We start from the raw sequence: 11394 nt of genomic DNA, 5'->3' as shown, positions 1-11394 counted from the left end.
GGTTTGTGTAGCGTACCGTACTTTTAAACATACTTAAAATTTGCGAAAAAATAAAAATTTCTTGAATAAATAATAACCTTTCAAATAATGATAAAATAAACTACTCGTCTAAAATATTTAGAATAAAAACATTTACAACCAAAGTTTGCAAAAAAGGATATTCGTTTAAACATCGTAAAATAAACTCATTAAAATTAGAGCATTTGAATCAACATGCATAAATCCTTAAAACTAAGGCGGTCCTCGGGTTAGTCCACTGCGCAGTCCGAACCAGCTCACTGACCACCACCTCTTGTCTCCTCATACTCGTCCTCACCTGCATCGATCAAGTCTAGTGAGTCTAAAGACTCAACATATATAAACTGAGAATAACGAGTAATACATAATAAAACCACGTGTATTTTAAAGTAGAGCGTACATACTTAAACTTGAACGTACATACATAAACATAGACGTGTTGTAAGGCCCGAAGATTTTGATTACCGTAATCTGAAATGATTTGATAATAATTGATATGATTATAGACAGAAAGGATTAGACTGGGTGAGCATTCCCAAGAAAATGAACATAAATCGCTCGTTTCTTATCCAAAAATTACGAATTTACTGTCAAATCGAAGGTATCAAAAAGTGATACATTTTATATGTTGAATGTTCTTCCAGAAAATCGACCGAAAATTTACAGTATTTGAAAAGATAGCAGACTCGGTTTTTGAGACCCAAAATTTTGATCCAAAATCGTTTCAAACATTTTTGCTCAAACTTTTGCATAACCTGCACATATTTTTCATACAATATACATCAAAATAATTACTATGACAAGATCGATGCGAAAACGAAAGAATATACATGCCTTTATGTCTAAACGCTCGAAGATAACGAATATCGACGCGGTAGAACACGGGGATGACCGGAACCCGAAAAGGATCGTGAATCTTCATAAATTTAGAAATGAAAAGGTGGATGCTGAAAGAACTTAGACCCCTAGCCTTTTCCAAGAGAAATGAAATGGAATGCAATGAAATGTGTGTGTGTGCATAGGCCAAGTGTATGTATATGTGTATGTGTGTGTGAGAGTAACGTGTGTGTGTGTTAGTGGGTTAGTGGGGAGATCATTAAATAGTTTAATTAGGATATTTAAATATTAATAATCAATTAGTATACTAAATAAAATACTAATTCCCCACTAAAATAATAGCATCCCTAAATTTGAATTAAAATACACATGTATTAAACCTTAAGGGTGTGCTTGGTTCGTGTGATAGGATAATTGAATGATTATTAATTAGATTCATAAATGTATGATAGAGGAGGATATGTATGTTGTGTGATATATAATATGATATTTGGTGTGATTTTTAAATGCAGGATTACATTATTGTCAGTTTTTTTATTCCCAAAATACCCTTCCAGTTACGTTTTTCTTATTTTTCTTTCTCCTTCCCCCTCGCCTACCCCAAGATCTGAACTTGTTCCTCACCTCAGAAACTTAGATCCTCCCGGAAATTACATGTTTTTGATCCTTGAAAAGAAATGGTTCGCTCGAGAAGGTTCAGTTGCCCATGCAGAGAGATTATGAATGTAACCCAAGTGAAAAGGCTTTATCCAAAACACAGTCAAAACCGAACATAAGAGAAGGAAAATAAACAGCTGTCATTAGAATCTGGTGGATTTGTAATGCAATTCACAAAAGGGACGTGCAACTAGACAAAAAATTGTTGAGAAACAATTATCTTACACAAATCCTTAAAGAGAGCACTGACCCATTCTTGCCAAGTTGAAAACAAAACATAAATATATAATATATTCGACAAGCTATAAAAATAAGACCAATTCCCTCCACAACAAAACACTGTCAACGGAATATAAACAGATTTGCAGAAACTACAAAAATCATGTCCAAATTTATGACCAAAAACCAGCATCATATAGTTCATTTAACAATCGCAATAAGTACCCACACAGTAGCCACACACTAACGGTCTGTTCAAATTGCCAAAGATACAACAGAAGCTGCATACTAACACCTATTGGCTTCAACAGCAGGTCTCAGAAAAGGAATGAGCGAGGTAGACCCAAAACAATGCAGTGCCATTGCCAAAAAATGTTTACTTCAAACCGCATCACAACAGAATCTATGGATTCAGTAGCCGTTTGCTTAAACTGAGCTTCCCGTCTTCATCAAGCCGCAAGAACAGACTTAATTTGTTGGGGTTCTCCACTAATATCTCAGCAACACGCACCTTCTCATCGGAAGTTAGCTCTGACAGTGTTTGGTTTGCATCGTGTAATTGCGAGCACATTTCTTCAATCGCCCGCTGCCTCCATCGTGTCTGTAGTGAGGAGTGAATTAGGTTAGGCAAATGTTTAATTTTCAATTTCTTACTACGTGTCTTCAAAGGGGTAATTTGGTCATGTAAAGGTAGCAAAGCAGATTACTGTAGTAGGACTAAATTATTCCTTCCAAAAACACATTGATTTATTCTCCTACACCTACAGTAGATAGAGTCAACCATTTAGTCAAACCATCTTGGAAAAAACATACCAAACAATGTACAACTAAACAATCCAACTTTAATCATACCTACCAAACTAGCCCTAAAAGTTTAAAATCTTAAAATCACTTAAAAATTAAATTAAGATTTAAGAATGCTAAAAACTTAATAAATCATTTTAAAATGTCACTTTCTTGACTTGAAATAAAATACCACATTTTAAAATCGCCTAAATCGTCGTCGGTCTTCTTTCTTCGATCCCGCATCGAATATTCGTCTGAAACACAAAACTCAAGAAAAAATTTTAAAGTGCATCAAATAAACATGTAATAATTTAAAATAATGCAAATCATAAGTCATGCATCGTTAAAATTGTTTTTTTAAAAAAATTAAATAAATAATTTAACCAATATTTAAGACACATAACCATGCAATAAACATGCTTTTAATGCATTAAAACAATTTAATAAAATACAAAAAAATTTAATAAATTGCATGCATGTGGTTTACGTGGACCTTCATATTTTCGGGACGTTACAGTTTGGCTCCATGAAACCAACAATTAGACAAATGTGTGGAAGAAGCTTACTGAATCGGTTTGAACAATAAATAATAAGGCAGAACAGTTGGACAAGCAAAACTGAAGTAAATGCACAAAACAATTGTGATGCGAATTCGGTTACCCAAGAAAAGCAAACGCGAACTAAACCCAGTCGCACTCTCGATCCTATGAAAAATATGATTTCTTTCACCCTCGATCTTTAATATTTGAAAACAAGTAATGTGTATTAGTCCTTGAATCACATGGTTTAGTAATAAATAAGCAGCTAAACAATCGTACTCAAAAGAACCTTCAAAGAACTCGTTTTTGACAATCCGAGTGAAGAACAATCGACAAACACCACAAAATATTAAACTTTGATAAGTTTGATTTGATAAAACATACAAAAGCGTGCACAAAACTGAAGCTTTCTTGTTGAGAGAAAAACTCACAAATTGATTCAATTATCATCAATAATTCTTCAATATTGTTTATAAGATATACTTAACCAAAAACATGGTAAAATCATACAAAAATGCCAAAATATTGTTTCCATAATTAATTTGTGTCACAATCCATGTTTGTGAAATTCTGTCTGAGGGGAACGCACTGGAGCGGGTGCAAATGCCCCCGAGGGCGAGCTAGGGCGGTTGAAAATGCCCACAGTGGCACCCCTGTATCGGCATGGATGCTCTTCCCTTGCTCATTTAACACGTGAATAACATTTATGATTACCCTAAACTTGATCGGTACGCTATTGGTACCATGCCATGAATCCTTGAGGAGCTTTCTTGAACTTCTTTCCAATATTTAGCTCGTAACCCCTGGTTAGATTCATATCATAATCTCCTTCTTCAAAAATATTTGTCCTCAAATCTTTGCTACCTACACAAAAAGGAATCAAGTTAGTAATAAAAAAGTTTATATTATCAACATGCTTACCTTTCAAATCCAGCTTATAGGCGCTATCATCTGCTCCCTCCTTCCGCCCGAGAAATCCCAACTCAACAGCTACCCTTGCTATGTACTCATCTATTACTCTAGATGATAAATAACAGATGACATCAAATTATAACAATAAAATACCATTAAGTATCACAAAAATCATATTACTCTCATTCTTATATTTAGTTAACATCAAAACAAATTTCATACAAATGGACCATTTCTTACTAGGAATAAGATATAACGCATGCACGACATGAGAATATAGACGAAAGGTTATTATCCTATATGCAATACATGTATCACAATCCCACTCAATATGTCGATTCATAAGCAACCAACACATATAATCTTGCGTTTTGTTAATGATAAAACCACAACAATACGCCTTACTAGTACGTAACTCATGCAATAAATATAGAATAGCGCAGGAAGAGCGCCCTAACGCGTCTGTGCGGGCTTGATCGACGCGCCCTAGCATGCCCGTGCCAGAGAAGCATGCCCCAACTCTCCAAAATACGCATCCAGCGTACCACAATGCATATTTTATGATGAAAACCCTAATTTGCGAGTTTTACATGAATTGTTGCCTTTTTTAAACAAGTTGTATAAACATTTTTGGTTGTGGGCATGGACTCTAACAAATCTATTGTAGCATTAAATGCATTTAGTTTTTCTTTATGACAAATATAAAGTGAAAAGAAAAAGTTAAACAAAAAACACGTGTCATTAATTTAGGGAGGATCCGGAGCAGTAATACTCGAGGAAGAGCATAGAGTCTCCAGTTATTTTAAAGAAAAATTTTAAAATAAACATGACATTTCCCTTTTAGAATCCATAATTTCAATTTGAATGTTTTAAGAACGTATCTAATTATTAACATAATATTTAACATTCTATTTTTTTAAAAAAAATTAGAAACTATATATATATGAGTTTTGATATCGTGCGTTTCCTCTATGGGCACCTATATGAGTAACGGTTGAGGTGGCGTACACCTCTTGGACGGTGTTTGTGGGAGCTCGAGCTCCTGATTAACGTTTAATGATCAAACAACCATGATTAATTAAAATAAACAGCGAAAGCGATTAAAAAAAATTTTTTTGGCTTAAAAAAATTTCGACATAACATCCCAAAAAATCCATGGCAACACGAACAACATTTACATATCTGAAATAAAGTTATGTCATTAATCCACAAACCTGCAACCGCACTGGTCAGGACTAAACACATTCAGAACCGACATGGCCCAATCACACAACAATCGATCCAAAACATCGTAAAAATATCAATACTGCTATTCGGGGAATCTCCCCAGTAAATATATGACCCGATAATATTATATATATTATATAAATATATATATAAACTACTAAGCACCACTACATGATGTTGGACTAGACGTGTCAAATCCTCCTGGATTGCTTGCTATGACATTAAAAACAACCACATCATAAAAGAAAATATGGTTTGGTCCCCAATACGACGAACCAATAAAAATACGACAAATATAAATGACATGAAATAAAATGAAGTGAAATGAAATGAAATGCAATGCAATGCGTGTAAGGTAACAAAGAAATAATGGATACCAAATGTAGTCCAAACAAATTACATCAAAAAAAGAAATCAGAATACATGTATTAATTCATCATATTTTTAAACAAGTGATGCCATTTCTGACATACTCTGGCCTCCAACTCCCATGTAGCCTCTTCGCTCTCATGTGTGATCCACTGCATAACCAAAGGGATCATCTTTTTCCTGAGTTGCTTTTTTTATGATCAATAATTTGTACTGGATGTTCAATATAGCGAAGAGAACTATTCAACTCCACATTCACGGTCCTCAAAATATAAGGATCTGGCTCATACTTCCATAGTATAGGTACGTGAAACACATCATGTATATCACACAAACTCTGCGGAAACTCCAAACGATAAGCCAAATTGACAATCCTCTCAACAATCTCATATGCATCAATATAACGCGAAGCTAGCTTCTTTTCATGCCCAAATCTCACAGTACCACGATACAGTGCCTACGCCTCTTATTATCATAGCTAGCTTGAAGAATATGGGCTTCTTTCATCCTTTTTCCCCATCATTTCAACTTTTCTTTCATTTCATAAATAAATTATGGCACTGAATTTTTTCATTGTCCTACATTTTCCCAGCATATCGGAGACCTACACTTTCTGCCATATAAAGTCTCAAATGGCGCCATCCCGATCGTTTCTTGCAAACTGTTATTGTAAGATAATTCAACCGGAGACAATGATTACTGCCAACCACCACTAAAATCCATCACGACTGCTCGTATCATGTCCTTGAGTGTGCAAATGGTCCTCTGTGACTGACCACTTGTCTGTGGGTGATATTTAATACTCATTTCCAACTTTGAACCCAAATCTGATTGCAAACTACCCCAAAACTTGGAAGAAAACATATGATAACAGTTTGATACTATGGTTACAGGCACACCATGCAATCTCACTACATGATCAACGTACATTTTTGCCATTTTCTTGTAAGTACAAGTATGATAATAAGGAATAAAATGGCAAGATTTAGACAATCTATCCATAATCAACCAAATTGCATCACAGCCACGAGTGGAACAAGGTAGGCGTGTCTCAAAATCTATAACAATGTGCTCTCAATTCCAATGTGGCACTTCAAGACTATGTAACATACCACAAGGTCTCATTCTCACATGTTTGCACTTCAAACACTTAGCTACAAAGTCAGGAATCTCTTTCTTCATAACTTCCCACTGGTATCAAGATTCAAGATATGATACCTGGATGAACATTGTGTCGACTACAATGAGTTTCTCAAAGTATAGTTTTTTTCAAGTCTGTCAAATTCCAAACCACAAGTCTACCATGATACCGCAGTCATCCATCTAAAGCAACATTGAACTTGTCTGACTAATCTCTAAGTAAATTCTTTCAATTTAGAATTTGTGGATCAGTCCTCTGTTCTGCTTTGATGTTAGAAACCATATGTGTTCAGTCTTAATATATGAAAATATGTAGTAGTTGCTACTTGGCTGATAAGTCCTTCCTAAATTTCCCAAGTGCTTATGAACTTTTGAAATAGTCAAAGACACCAACACTCTAGTTTGAAATTTCTGTTAAGGGCATCTGCAATTTGATTCATTCACCCTGGTTGGTACTATATATCACAATCAAAATCCTTAAGAAACTCCAACTATCGACATTGTCTCATATTCAAGTCATACTATGTGAAAAGATATTTCAGAATCTTGTGGTCAAAATAAATCACAAACTGTTCTCTATACAGATAATGATGCCATATATTCAATGCAAACACAATGGCATCCAACTCCAAATCATGAACTAGATATCAAGCTTCAACTGACAAGATTCATACGCAATCACTTGTCTATTCTGCATCAAAACACAACTCAGTCCATTTAGAGAAGCATCTGTACAAAAAACAAATCCACCTGAGCCTTAAGGTAAAGCTAGTACTGGAACTGTGGTCAACTTTTCTTTACCAGGAAACTAGAGTCACATTCCCTAGTCCACACGAAAATATCGATCTTTCTCCGTCAATTAAGTTGTATGAATATAATTAAATTAAAAATTTAACCCAAAAACAGTTTTATATCACTGATTCATATTTATGGCATGATTTGCAAGGGTTAACATGACATATGGTTTATTGCTTCATTTGGTAGTATTAGCAAGTATTTTATTTAATTATTTTACATCATATTTTCTAGGTAATTACTCTGATATTAATTGGAAAATTTATTGAGATTTAAGGTTATAATTATAAGGTACAGAAGAGGAAGATTACTTTGTGAAAGTGGAAGATATATAATTGTCCCTCGAATAGTTTCATACAAATAAATATTTCTGTTGGGATACGAGTTCAATTAAAAATGTTAAGATCGGTTAGAAGGGTTGAGTTGAATAAACACTTTGAGATATTGATTCTTTTCGAAATAATAAATCAGTTTAGTGACAAAACTGATTCCAATGATCTTGTTGTCGATATCATTTAGTTAACTAGTATAAGTACGGAAATAAACCAACTGATAGATTGAATACTTAACAAATAGCTTAAATTATGAACACATAGATTTTATGGATGTTCAGAGGCTTCAAATGCTCCTACGTCACCCTTCTATCACAAGGATATGTTGTTTACTAAAAGACTTTGATAAATTACAAAACCTGTTATAACCCACTTCAGTTTGGACTTAAACACTGTCAAACTGAAACTCTTAGTTCTCTTTACAATTTATCATTATACAACTGATTTTCTTTCTTAGCACAACTGATCTTAAAAGATCAAATACAACAATCTAAGGTGCTAGTATTTTAGCTCAGATGATAAACTGAAAGCTATGAATTTTTCTGTGAAGTGTGAGCTTTTCTGTATAAATATCTTAACAGATCATGTATAACTTAATCCGAAAATTAATCATAGTGATGATTTGAAAGTTCTTGTCGCTGCTGAGCTCTCCTCGGCTATTTATAGGCTTAGCTTCCAATGGTAACATTGAATGTATTAATTGACTCATATCCGTTGATTTGTCCTTTCTGAATATGTCAACATTCTTCTGACAATAGTACATTGTGGCGGTCTGCTATGCGGCACTTCTTTTGATAGTTGCAGTCTGCTGCATACGATTTGTCGATTGGTAGCTGCACTTTAACTGATGATGTGTCAAACTAGTTATCAGTTGACTATATAGCCGATCAGTTCCAACTAATAGTTCAGTTATCTTTACAGATTCAGCTAGCTTTGATCAGTTCGATTGTCTCCGATTATTTAAGTTACTAATTATCAGTTCGGACTACTTCAATTTAGGTAGTTTCAATTCGAATTAATTCAGTAGAACATATCAGTTCTGCAACCTTCAAAAACTTTATTTGTCTAACTCCAAAAATTTGATTCTAACAAAAAAGTATGATAAAGTTCAAACAATCACAAGCACATTGATTATATATTTTTCATTTTGTGAATCTTGCCAATACGAGAGCGCACATTAGTGTCATACATATGAGAAGATAAACGACTCAGTTTAAAAATATTGAGGTTGAGACAATTGTAGTTCACAATATTTTGAACATTCTCGCCCAAAATAATGACCCATTTAAGATCTTCTAAAACACACATAAGGTTATATGTGGTCAATAAATTAGTTTTTACCATATATGTTTAACAGAGAGTGGATTACCATAGAGGAGAGATGATGTGTGAACATGACTCGTTAACTCTCATTAGTTATAATATAATATGGTCCCTATTTATCGTAGTTTCAAGAATAGTATCAAATAGATATTCCTGAATTTTTCAAATTTATCATTTATTTTATTGTATAAATATGATATTTTTGTAATTGATACTGTCTGATGATCTTTTCTCATTAATTTACAAAAGTATATCTACTATTTTATGTTCAAGAAAATGTTGGTATTAAAAAAATATGTTATGAATTAGTATTCCTCTATAATGTGACATCTCAATATATATTTATTTTTCCACTTGTTAGGACTATATTAAGGATGTGTAGTCCAATGTGTCAAATAAATGTATAAAGAAATATTCAAACATATTGGAGATCATATTTACGGATATTTTTTGTTTAGGAATAAACTTTGATAGGTTCGTTTGGAAGACAAACATTGAGCTAAATAGCTCGGTTCTTGAAATATTGAACACCAAGAAATTAAATTGAGTTTGATTTTCAAACTAAGTGGAAGACACTCAAAATGATCTATCGCAAAAATCGATTTAACGTTTTGAAAATCATTTAAAGATATGCAAGTTGAATATGTAAAAAAAAAAATTGGTTGATATGCAATATTTTGGTATTTGAATAATAGATAAAATACTTAAATAATGTATATTAAAAACAATAGCAATTATTAAATGCAATAAATAAATATATATGAATTTTTTTTTGAATGTTTGGATATTAACAACTCCTACGTCACCTCTTCTTCCACCTAGAAAGGATTCACTAGAAGACCTGTATTTATACAACTTCTTGTACAAACTCATTTCGACTTAAGAGTTATTATTGTCTAATTGAAACTCTTAGCACACTCGATTTTAGGTCGCAATCTCACAATCCGCATAATATTTAATGTCTCTTATGCCAAGAATACAAACACAATATTTAATATCTTTGTGTGAAGACTCACTCATCTGTACTTTGAAGCTCAACCTTCATGTATATGTGTGAGCGTTTGTGTGTGAGGAATTTTACAGTGTATGCATATATCAAATGTATCTAACACTTGGGCTTGCTCTCACTCTAGCTAATTTCTTTAAGTGGAATGCACATACTTTGAATCCACTTCCAAAGATTATATTTGATCTTCAATATGTATTTATGGCTTTCAAGAGTGATATATACAATCAAACACAATAATATGACCGTTTTAGAAGGTTGTGTACGAATTCTGATATTGCAATGGCCAATTTTTCATTTCTGTCCATTTGTTGAAACTGAGCTATTATCAGATCAGTCTGATCAAACTGTGCTAATCTGATGGTCTGATCTGGTCTGCTACGAGCTTGAGCTGTTGGCTTGATCTGAGATGTTCCAAGTGAGCTGTTGTCAAGCTAGTACAAGTTGAGTTGTTGGATTTGCCTTGTTATAGCTCTTGATTCGTCGATTTTTGGGCAAAGTGATGAACATGAAAGTTATAGCTCTTTCTCTTATATTCGCATATAATCAAGAATCAGTCAATTCTAAGTTTGTATGAGAATGATTTCTTGACAGATCAGGTTGTTAGCAATTTGGAACTTTTTCTCCATTCTGTGCACAACCAGCAATTTCATCATGGTTTATCATCACATTTTATTCTGATTTTTACTTATGCAGATGATTGGTAGATCATTATATTATCTTTATAATGCATATTAAATCGTTCCATTTGAATAAACGAGCTGAGAGATAAAGCAAAAATAATATAACTGCTCTATTCAAGCTGATTGTTGTTTCCGTTTCTATCAACTCAAATTTGCGACTAATACGCTTAAATAAATTTCTATCCAACTGTGCTGTTGTGAAATATGACTAGTCTAAAATTGAGTTTTATATTCAGTCATTTTGATGGCTTGTCATTTATATCATCGAGCTGTGAAATATCATCAAAACACTGCAGCTCGCCATATTTTCAGCTTGGTTGATTTCATGTTTCAGCTTCCAAATTGAGCTAGCAAATTCACACTTGAGTAAATATATTAGAAATACATTATCAAGTTTTGTAAACATCAAAATCAAAATTTCTTGTGTTTCTCAACCCAACAGACTTGTATGGTTATAAATACTTTATTATATTTATTCACAAAACTCACGACATGTATTTCTCTATTTGCTTCATAATAAGTATGAAGTGTTGATGTTTGATAAAAACATA

At 33.3% G+C, this 11394-nt stretch overlaps 1 protein-coding gene across 1 annotated transcript in view; it reads right to left on the bottom strand.

The window, feature by feature from the left end:
* Positions 1 to 10776, bottom strand: part of LOC142555072 (uncharacterized) — a 42917-nt gene extending 32141 nt beyond the window's left edge. Inside the window, exon 1 of the mRNA XM_075665731.1 lies at positions 10773 to 10776. The gene's annotated coding sequence lies outside the window, so the exon portion shown is untranslated. The remainder of the gene's footprint in view (positions 1 to 10772) is intronic.
* Between the last annotated feature and the right edge of the window lie 618 nt (positions 10777 to 11394).

This window comes from Primulina tabacum, chromosome 9 (assembly GCF_025594145.1).
Source record: "Primulina tabacum isolate GXHZ01 chromosome 9, ASM2559414v2, whole genome shotgun sequence".
Lineage (NCBI taxonomy): Eukaryota > Viridiplantae > Streptophyta > Magnoliopsida > Lamiales > Gesneriaceae > Primulina > Primulina tabacum.
The sequence above is the reverse complement of the archived record's forward strand: the minus strand, read 5'-3'. Positions and strand labels throughout refer to the sequence as shown.